This window comes from Vombatus ursinus, unplaced genomic scaffold, assembly GCF_900497805.2.
Source record: "Vombatus ursinus unplaced genomic scaffold, bare-nosed wombat genome assembly UNPS02014909.1, whole genome shotgun sequence".
NCBI classification, from domain to species: Eukaryota; Metazoa; Chordata; class Mammalia; order Diprotodontia; family Vombatidae; genus Vombatus; species Vombatus ursinus.
Genome location: NW_020954687.1, coordinates 7,821,929 through 7,834,129, shown reverse-complemented (window position 1 = coordinate 7,834,129; position 12,201 = coordinate 7,821,929). Strand labels below are relative to the sequence as shown.

Below are 12,201 nucleotides of genomic sequence, written 5' to 3'. Positions count from 1 at the left end.
AATGTAATTTTATAGATGCAACATTTCAACTTTTTATTCTTAAAGATATTTGGACATTAAAAACAAAATATTAACACATGGCTTGGATGGGATCAAGAGAAAAGAAGAAAAAATGTAGTTTTTTCATTTTGTAAAACTTGATTCCTTTCTTGCATATCAATTTACATAAGTGACACAAAATAGGCTTATGACAGGCTTACTATCAAGTGGGTAGTAATATGTCTCATGGATATATTCTGATATATCAGTACAGCCAATTTGAAAATTATGAGGGGCAGCTAGGTGGCACAGTAGATTGAGCTCCAGCCTTGGAGTCAGGAGGACCTGAGTCCAAATCCAGCCTCAGACACTTGACACTTACTAGATGTGTGATCCTGGGCAAGTCACTTAACCCCAATTGTCTCATCAAAAAAATAAATAAACATAAAAAGGGCTAATTAATTGTATTAAAAAAAGAAAATTATGAGCAAAAATAATTGTTTAACCTAAACATCTGGATCTGGCTGTATAAAGACTATAGAACAACCTCTTATTTGCTGTAGCCTACATACTGAAATCAATACTCACTTCTATCACTTTCAAATTCATCTTTTACCTTAATATTCTATTAATTTCAAATTGACTTGCTATTATGAAAGCCCTAAGGGGTAAATAATACTTCCATTGCCTCTGTTTCATACAAACCAAGCAGAAGGAGTAAAATGCAAGAGTGAATGACTGGATTGGAAAGTAAAAATGCTGCTTTAGTATGAAGTTGGTTGAAGGTGATTGATGAGAGATAGATTGGTGGGTCTTGCTATCTCTTCTGATTCAAAATAGAATATATAAAAATTAAAGTTATTTTTGAGTAATCAGTTGAAGTGGCAGCTCCTTGAGTATCTTTTACAAGTATATGATTAGTCCATTTTCCTTTCATGAAAATGCAGGGACACAGGATTTCTTACTCTGTTATGAGGTGAGAAGGTATTACCAAAGCTTTAGGTCCAAGTTCCCCAGGAGTAGTCCAGAAAAAATATTTCTCTTGAATCAGGAACAAGGTTCTGTGGCAGGGATATTATGGCTAAAACTGTGGAAACAGAATGTTATTCCAAATAAATCTCCTATGGAGAGAGGGGCCAGGACCATAATACTCCACAATATGATAACCTGAAATTTTAAGTTCTTAGGAATATCCATTTTTTCCTTAACCTAGGAAATTTATACTTATCCATAAGTCTACCAAAATAAATAAGTAGGAAAAGATAGATGGAATATGAAAGTGATAGTTATTTGTTTACCATGAAAATGATATCTAAACTGCTTATGTGGTTTCAATTCACCTTACTGAATTTTCAAGTCATTTCACCATCCTTCAACATTGTTCTCCAACAGCGTGTTCACCATATATAGCATATTCAAAAAGATAGAAAAAGATAAGTATAAATTAAAATCTTAATCTGACTGGGGAGTAATACACTAACAAGAATAAACATAACAAAAATGGCTACTTGAATGAGTAGTTGAAGTACATTCATTCTTTTAAACATTTGTTGATCAATATGGTATGTAGTGAAAATGGTAATTTCTGCTATGTCAATATCTATTAGTATATCACTCCCTAGTCACAACAGATCAAAATTTTCATAAAAAGATACAAAAATAATTATTTTGGTGAAAATTTTTGTAGGGCAAAATGAGTTCCTATGTTAAAAAATGAATAATCATGCCCAAATATATGAAATAATTCTCAATTGAATGGAACATATGCTTTAGTCAGAATTAGGACTAAGGGTTTTAGATATTCTAATTAAATAACATTTGAAAAGATGATGAATTAATAGAAGCAAGTAATCAGCACCTAGCACAATAAGTCACACATAAAAGATACTCAATACACATATGTTTAATGAGTTATTAAATTTTTAACCATCAAGTAGGCTATTTCTGTTTATATGTTAATGTGTTCCAACCTCTAAATAACTGATTTCTTAGTATTTTTTCATGATTCTATTGTCTTTCCTGAGGAAGAAGCTAACTACTCCTTGCCTATATCGATTTACTCTACCTAGTTTTACCTGAAACTGGATATAGAGAAGAATCTTTTTCAAAAGGCAGTAGTTATTAGTACTAGTACTTTATCTCAGCTGGTTACAATAGGGAAAAATGCTGCTATTCTTCCACATGCTTTTCTAGAGCATTTTGGATAGCTTTGACCATATAACCAGTAAGGCCCTTTCCAAGTATAGAATTTTGTGACATTCAATGACATGACATTATAAATTGCTTGACAGGGAAAAAAGTCAATCACACACTGGCACTCAGGTTAGCCTTCTTTACATAACCCAATGTTATGGGTTCTCTAACATCCTTCCCTGACCTAACCCAATCTATTCCCTTTCAAGGGGAAGGTGGAGGTTGTAACCTTGTGTATATGTGTGTATATGTATAAATGTATGCATAGAAAGATTTGATCCTCTACCATAATGGCTTTTACAAAAAAAAACAAAAAACCCATAACCTGATCTGCATCCCTGATCCTATGGAATGAGAAAAATGTCATTGTATTCCACAATATAAATAACAAAAAGAAACATCATTGATTCATTGACTTTTTTAGTTTCTTTGCTTGTTATAAAATTATAAAGGAAAATTATCAAAGCATCTTTGAAAAAATAGCCAGTTTTTTCTTTTAGGATGAGATTTGGGGCATATATTCTTTATAAGTAATAATGCATATGTTTAAGTTTTAATGCTTTTATAATTTTGAATAAGTTCTTAATAGGGCAATGTATTATGGTATAAATGGTATGAACGCAATGAAAAAATGATCTTTTAGTTTATGCATGGCTTTAAATTCACCCAGGAGTAAATAAACACCTTCAAATTTCCAGGAAAAAAATAGTAACTGACAAAACATTAATCATGGAATTAATAAATTCAAGAGTTTTAAAGTTGAAAAATACATTCCCCACACATGTAAAGGACTCAAGCAGCCATGAAACAATCAAAAGTAAAATGCAAAAGTTTTTTTTTTAATTCAGAAAGGCCTCTCACTGAGATTAAAATAGAGAAAAGATTTTTAGCATGATTACACATTTAATAGTAACTTAACCTTTTGAATTTTTAAAAGTCAACTCATAATTAATTGCATTTTAACCTTAGCACATCACAAGACATATTATTATAGTTTATTTAAGAAATAGTTTAACCTTTGGAAATTTCAGCTTCTGTGATGTAGGAATTATGAAAGTACAGTAAATATTAGAGGAAATGTTACTACTTTAGGGATTTCTTACTATTCTAACTTGAAAAAAATAGTATTTTTTCATTTTTCATTTTTTTTCCTTTTAATAGGATTGCTAAATAAAAGTATTTGCAGAATCTGTGAAATTTCAGATGATTCTACCAAATGCAATACTGAAATCTCAAGAATTTTTGTTTTCTCCATCACTGTATAATATATATTGTTGACACTAATGATATCAGTACTATAAAAATTCCCAGGATTTAGTTCAGCCAAAAATACAACACTGAAGCAAGCTTTCAAAATTGAGCAAAACTGGGCATGCAACAGATTATCTTATTTTATTGTTGATGGCAGGATTCTGGACAGGAATTTTAAATCCAAGAACTAAAATACAAGAACATGTATCTATCCATGCAAAGTATACCACCTTTGAAATACTGGCATTGCACCATACACTAATCATGCAGATACAAAACACAGCATACAACAAACCACAGAACACTACAATGTTTAGTGTGCCAAGGATTACGTCACCTACTTGTCAATAGAGCCCACCATGTAGTAAACCATTGGAAACCAACAGATGGCATCCAGAAAATGCATATCTGGCCTACGTAACAGATGGGTTACAAAATGAAACACAACATCACAACAGTTGCAGCACTTTGAAGGAAACGTAGTTAAATTGGCTTAGTTTACATTGACAAAAGTGATCACTGATGACCAAATTTATTTTTAAGAGAATAAAGCAGTTTATGACTTTATCTTACAACGGAAACTGTATCTTGTACTTGTTATAAAGAATGAGCAAAAATAAAATGCACTTGAAAATATAAAAAAAGTTTTTGAACCTTCTAAAACAGAAACAAGATGGCACAATCCTATAAAAAGACTTTAATGATAAAATCTACCTGACAACCAATAAAGTGACATCAATGGGGAAACAATTAGTCTTGAATAAGGACATTTAAGAAGATATTGAACTAATGATTTCCCCCTCATAAAATCATTAAAATTCAGGCTATATTTGCATTTTAAGTTAATCTAAAGAGTGCTTTCCCATAGAGGAATTATGCAAAATGAAAATCTGGCTATTTAGTATCAGTGTATAACTTTTGAAATATGTATATATATTTGCATGTTTATAATTCATAGTTACCAATGAGAAACATTTATATTCTCAAGTAAATAAAAAGATGTTATCATTTCATTAGAAATACTGAAATGCTGAATGAAAGTAAGTAAAAACTATAAATTCAATTATTCCTTTGCACAGGTTGTATGACTTAACTTGGTGAAGTGGTAACAATTCTCTCACAAAAGCAATTTGCTAACTATTAATATTAAGCATGACAATGACGTAATACATAAACTTTAGAATTTTGAGATAGAAAGTAATTATATTACTTACAAAAATAAATATAATATTTACCAAACTAAAAATAGTGATATATGTAGATATATGCATCTACATATGTATATTGTTTATATAAATAGAGTAATGTGTATATCTAGAGAATAGATAGATGCACATGCATACATATGTGTGTATTTATGTGTATACACACACTACCCTGATTAAAAACAGCAGAGGGCACTCTTGTTTATATTATTAATTTCCACATTTAGATTCACTCTTTATAAAACTTAAAAAATCCCAAAACAAGGACAGATACATTCTCATATGTATAATAGGTTTCTTTTTTTATTATAATTCAGTCTAATTAAAGGGATCACCACAATATATCTAACAGATTGTCATATAATATTAAATATCTATATCTATATCTATCTATCTATCTATCTATCTATCTATCTATATATATATTGTATTGATAATATACTGGAGTCTTTGATTGCCGATCATGATAAGGTTAGAATTAAGCCCTATCTGAATCACTGTTTCCAAATCAGTACCCAATGAAATCTAGACAGATGAAGATAAATGAGATAAGTACCTTCTTATACATTCACTTATCTAAGTAGATAAAGACCCATACATACATATATGTATACATACATTCAGATCCTGGCTATGTCACTTTCTACCTGTGGTTCTTTGGGCAATTTCCTTAACCCTTGTGGGAATCAGTTTCCTCAACTGTAAAACAAAGGGATTGAACCAGATGATCTCTAAAGTTCCTTCCCAATCTAACACTATAAGCCTATTGAGGGTAAAATATCCCATAGGGGCCTTTTCCTTAAGTGTAACATTAATGGGGGAGGGGGAGACTTTTATAGGTAACTGCAAGTAAGTAAATTGTGTATGTTCTTTATGTGTATAGCAACATATGTGTCTGCATGTTTTAAAATTACACATATAATCTAATACATATAATATACATGATTTAATTAATTAGAATTAGATCTTTCCCTTCACTATTATAATTCAGGGTGGGGGGAGGGAAATGTGGATAGTACATTTATTCCATATGAAATTTGATGTGAATTAACACTAACCTGTCTTTATTATGTTGATACACACACATTAAATTTTCACAAATCACCAACACCATTCATCAAAGGACACAGAACCATTGAAACAGTATAAAAGATATTTCATCGAGATTGTCTTCAGAAACTTAGACTTTTGATAATTTCTCTTCATCTGGCCTGAGTGGACACTTGTTTTTATATTGTCTTTGAAGAAGTGATTTTAAGTTAACAATGTAAATTTTGTACCTATGGATATGATTTTACTCTATTCAAGAATGATTTTTTAAAGGAAAGGCATAATGGTAACAAAGTAGTGACCATGGAGTCAGGAAAGCTATCTTCTAGTTCTAGTTCCAATGCAATTTTGCTTTTTGACCTTGTACACATTCATTTGGATTATTTATGCTATAGATTCCTCAGTTATAAAGCAAAGGGCTATTGGAATACATGATCTCTATAAGGTCTCTTGAGGACTTTACAATGTAAAGATTTTGTCACTTTGATCTGTGCTCATAGATGATCATTATAAATGAGTTACCTCTCTCCAATAAATCAGATCCAGTGGTGGTTCTATCTTGAAATACTTTCTTATTATTCTTATTAGTATTATTCATATGCAAAAGTATTAAAATCACTCCTTTAAAAATCAAATGAGATATTTTTAAGGTTCTTAACACAGTGCCTGACATAGAGTATATTCTATAAGCATGCAAATGCTTATTATCATTCTCTCTGTCCTAAAAATAAATTAAATTCTCCCTTCTTGCAATTATTTTATATTATTACTTTTTAATCTTTGAAGTAACCTCATACTGAGAAGGTATTTCTAGACACTTTAGTTTGACCATGAATCGATCATTTCAAAAATGGACCAAAAGTAATTTTTTATACAAAGTCACTGAAATAATGGCAATATTCTTGAGTGAAAAGTACTGTATTATGATGTGATATCATAGAAGATATGACAAAATATCAGTAACAGTCCAAGAAGGATCTGGGATTTTAACAGTGTGGAATCCCTCACTGCTAGAGTCAACCCACCTAGGATATAGTAGATAAGTGAGTCCACGAGAGATGCTAGTATTCAAAATAGATAGGCTCAGATCAAAGCAGTACCTTATTATTATCATTTTATCATTAGAGCCCGGAAATAACCACTCTGTGATATGAAAAATATTAATCACGGTGTCAATGTCAACCTCAACAAGATTACCAGCATTGCTTGACAGATAAGGAGCTAAACTTTGGCAAGAGACCTATCTGAGACAATAACAATGATAGTTAGAATAGCCCAGGTGTGGGCTACAACATCAATGGCAAACATATATGTGATGTGATTGATGATATAAATAATGATGTTGTGTTATACCCAGGTAGTCAGGAGCCACAGAGGAAAGTAAGAGACTTTTAATAAACAAACATTTGACAAAAAGGAAAGAAAAAAAGAACAGAAATTAAGTGAGTTGTACTTGAGAACACAATATCAGAAGTGAGATTTGAACCCAGGCCTTTCTGACTTCAATTTCTGAATTCTAGTTATTATACCAGGTAATCTTCACCAGTCAAAGTAATTAATTAGAATCAGACCCAAGATAATACATTTAGAACTTAAAGGTAATATAGAAGCCATCTCTTCCCTATACCAAACAAATGAGAGTTCTAAACCACCCACTCCCCTCCCCCTTTAATATTAAAATTCTGCTAAAAGACAATGGAAAAATTCTTAATAAACATAATTACATTGCAGTGTAAATGATAACTTGTGTGAAAAAATTTTGAAAAATCCATTGTTGAAGACTTTGTCTGGAAAATGAATCAGTCTAGTAATTTAGTGACAATGATTATAATGATAGACAAAAAATGTAAAATAGAAATACTTGGTTAGTAGGACTTAGAGATTAAAAGAAAAAAAAATCTCCAAGGTATTGGATAGTTTATCTATAGAATATTTATTAAAAGATGATTAAGAATTATTCAGGATAATAATGAACAGGAGGATTGCAATTTGCATCAAGGAAGACACAAAGTATAAGCATTTTTCTGAGCAAAACTAAAAGATCATGAAATATTCTTTTAAATGTTGATGTTTTGTAAATATGGCAATATAATGTAGTAGAAAGACCTTCATATTCTCAGAATTAGCATATTTCTATCTAATCCTCTGATTTTATTTTTATCTTTTTAACTTAAATTTTTTCATTGAAGAAAAATTTATTTTCTCTCCTTCCCACAACACTCCATTGGGGGAGGTTTTAATAAATATGGTCAGTCAAACAAAACTAACTCCTACATTGGCCAAGTATGATATATATGTGTGTGTGTGTATATATATATGCATATATATATATACACACACATACATACATATATACATATACATACATACATCAAACTGAATCCTGAGTCCATCACCCCTCTGTCAGGGGGTAGGCAGCATGTTTTTCATGAGTAAATGGAATGTGATTGGTATTATGGTGATCAAACTTCTTAAGTCTTTCCAAGTTGTTTGTCTTTATAATGTTGCTACTATTGTATAAGTTGTTCTGATTATGAATAATTTACTATGGATCAGTTCATACAAATCTTCCTAGATTTCTCTGAAACCATTCCTTTCATCATTTTTTATAGTACAATATTATACATGTACATTAATATATCATATTTTGCCATTCCCCAAATATCAGGGACTCTGTTAGGTTGCTATAAAAGTTTGAATACATGAGTCTTTTTCTTTCTTTGATGTATAGATCTACTAGTGGTATAGCTAGGTCCAAAGTTATTCATACTTTATTAAATCTGGGGACATAGTAAAAATTGTTTTTCAAAATGCCTTTTTTCCCTCAATACAGAGGAAAGGTTAATGGTAAATATTATATTTCATAGTAGCTATGGTATAAAAACAAAAAAATATTATCAATATAACTAAAAGAAAAGAAATCAATGGGATGTATGAAACTGGAGGCAACTGGAATAGACCACCTTCCTAAAAAAACTGTGAAAGAAAGGGAAATTTTAGGAAAATTGAGAAACTCCTGAAATAATCTTTTAAGGTCTAAAGAGATATAGAATATTTTTAGGAATCTTGGAAAGAGACATTTGATAAAGTGATGTCAAAAATTAGAGGGGATTATTAAAGGGACCAGATGCTGAGAGGAAATGGGAGGGAATGGGTTCAAAAAAGTGGAGGAATTGACTTTGCACTAGAATCTGGTCTACCTTTTCCTCTGAGATTGAAAAAAAATAGAAGAGAGAATACAGAATGATTCTGAGGAGATATAAGGAATAGAATTGGATAGGAGGAGATAATTCAAGGCAAAGAACTCTGCTTAGAGGGAGGAAGAAGATGGCTATGGAAGAGAATACAAGGTTTAGAGCCAATGATGTACAGATTTTGATTGATGGTTAATCAGGGATGAGTAAAAAATGGTCACTAGCTTGAAGCAATGAAGGCCCAGGTAAAATCAGAAAACGAAAAAGTGTAATAGATTGAGTCAACATAATTGTACAGCTTCCTCCATCAGCATTCAGCAACACATGAGTTAGAGTAAAAAAGGGAGATGGGAGGAATAATTCAAAGTATGCATTTAGAAAGGTGTGCATATCAATAGGACAAGGAAGCAAGAGATTTAAGATTAGAGAAATGTACAAATTTGATTTGATTATTGGATAAGGATTTTGAAGAGAGGAAAATGAGGCTAGAAAAGAGATGATGGACTAATGAAGCATAGAATAGAGGAATCACTCTCTAGTGAGGACAGAGGAATGATGTATAGGGATATATGGAAGGATATATATAGATAGATAGATATAGATATGTCTATATCTATATCTATATCTATCTATCTATCTATCTATCTATATATATATATATATATAAAACCCAAGTTCATGGGTTATATAAAGATATTTTAGACTTATGGAATGAAAAGGCAGAACAATCAGAGGTGGTAATGAGATCAAAAGTATGCCCATCACTGTCTACAGCTCAGGTGAAGTGAAATTAGAGAGCATAGGAACCGTGACATAAGTAGAAACAAAGACACCTGAGGAGATGCATGTAAATTGAAACCCATAAGTATAAGGGCCAGGATTAAAGTAGAAAAAATATGAACTAGCCAGGCATTGTGGCTCATATCCATGAGGGAAGACTGAAGCTGGATCACTTAAGTTTTGGACTTCCGAGTTTCTGTTGGTCTAAAGATGATCAAATGTCTGCTTTAAGTATGGTCCTAATATGATGATTCTATAAGAGCAGAACTACCTGGCTACCTAAGGAGAGAAAACCCAAGTTAAAGCTTCCATGCCAATTATTTTTAGGATCAGGCCTGTGAGTATCCACTGAACTTCCATCCCTTTACTCTATGATGCACCCAAACTTTACTTTTCTCTTATTCCCCTTCAAGGGAAATGGGATTGGTTTTATTCTTATCATTTTTTTTTTTGGTGGTGGCTAGGATGCCAGAGGGAAGGAGGCCAGAAATGAATAAATGTTTCTGGGAAAGCCAGTATCTTGGACTGGTTACTACATACCTAGACAACTAATCTTATATCATTATGCCCTATTATGTCCTTATGTCCTTATGTCCAGGGAGGCAGGTAGAAAAGCAATTCAACTACAAATCATTCAATCAATATACATTTATTATACATTCATCAAGGGACTACTATGTGCCTAGCACATGATAAATCATTATTAGGCACCAGGAATACAAGAACAAAAATTTAAAAGTCCCCAGTTTAGGGGGCAGATCACATTCACATAAAAAAGCATATTTAAAATATATGCAAGGTAATCAAACATGTGTAGAGAGTGGCCCTAACACCTACGAGTACCAGGAAGGTCTATGCAGGAGATAGAACTTGAGGTATGTTGAAGGAAACCTAGGATTCCAAGATGTGAAAATGAAGAGGGAATATATTAGGAGCATGGGGGAAAGTCAGTGCAAAGGCAATGAAAAAGAAAATTTAGTGTTGCGTATAACAGTAAGAAGGTTTCATAGGGGAGTAACATTTAATAAAGCTAGAAAAAGGGGGCCAGGATTTGAAGAGCCTTAAATTTTAAACATAATAGTTTATACTTGATCCTATATGTAATAATGAAGCACTAGAATTTATTGTGGGATGGGGTAGCAGAGTCAGACCAGCATTTTAGGGAGAACACTTTGGTAGATCTGTGGAAGATGGGTCTACAAAGGCTATAATTTGCTAAGATGGTTTCCATAGACCAAAAAGAAATGGAGAGAACAGATCAAGATCAAGAAAGGAAGTGTAATTCCAGAAAACAGAGCATCAAGATGAAGCAAATGAAGACAAAAGGTTTGAAGCCCAAGGGGAAATAGATTAGCAAGACAGGGGTGTGTGTGTGTGTGTGTGTGTGTGTGTAGATGTAGATATATAGATAGATAGATAGATAGATAGACAGATAGATGAAGGGATGGATGGATGGATAATGTATGGAGCCACTAGGCAAGAGCATTTCTTCCCTTCTATGATCAGTGAATCTGGAGTAAGATGGCCACAGCAAGTCATGACCAGAAAGACCAAGAGGAAGAACTGATTGTTGGAGGACCAGAACAGAAAAGTAACTGACAGAAACCCTGGCTGCTCATACATGGATTTGAGGGTTTAGAAAAAAAAATTCTGCAAAGATGAACCTCCAAACTACTTTGTCAAGAAAATCTACCAGCAGAAATCTCAACCTGGGCTCTACTACTGCTTTGGGATATCATGCCTTCAGCTATTAAATCAAGTAAACAAGCATCTATAAAGCACCTGCTATGTGACAGGTATTATGCTAAGCTCATCCTTATGGCATAGACCTTTTGTTAGCTATTAACAGCTGATGATAACCCTTGGCCTATCCCTTTGAAACCTCATCCCAGAATCAGGTCACCTTAACATAGAATAGGATACTTTTTAGGGAGAGTGTGCACACTCAGGTGGAATCTGATAGGTAACTAAGGTGTAAGGATGTTTTTCTCTGTTGCACAGAATGAACTAACTTCTAACTCCAGGGAATCAGATAGGTAGGTAGGTAGAAAGCTTGTGCCCTACAATTATAAAAGTAGGCACAAACCATTCTGTCACCCATAAGAGGAGAGAAGAGGCAGAGCGACCTGTGGGAGTATCCCTAACATCTTCTCAGGCTAGATGGGAATAGGCAGCCACTGTTTGGCTTCTTTCTCCTTTCCTCTTCCTACAAGTGTCCTCTCAGGAGATAATGATGATAGGATCAATGGTTGAGATCCTGAAGGGCCTTGATGGTCATCTAGTTTAACCCACCCCAACCCCAATTTTACGAATGAGGACCTGAGGCCTAGCAAGATTAAGTAACTTGCCCAAGATCGCATAGACACTAAGTAACAATCATAAATTGAACCCATGTCCTTTGGTCTTAGCTAGCAAAGTAAAAGTACTTTAAGACCCCAAGGGAGGCAGGTCAAAGTGTTGTGGTTCACACATAACCTCTTGTCAGTAGATAAACTGTCCTAGCCTTTCAAAAATTGTTAACTGTCCTAGCCCTTCAAAAATTGTTAACT

The 12,201-nt window shown here is 32.8% G+C and overlaps 1 protein-coding gene across 1 annotated transcript in view; it reads right to left on the bottom strand.

Annotated features, from left to right (window-relative positions):
- LOC114029068 (potassium channel subfamily T member 2) overlaps positions 1–12,201 on the bottom strand; it is a 207,213-nt gene that overhangs the window by 100,425 nt on the left and 94,587 nt on the right. The window lies entirely within an intron of this gene.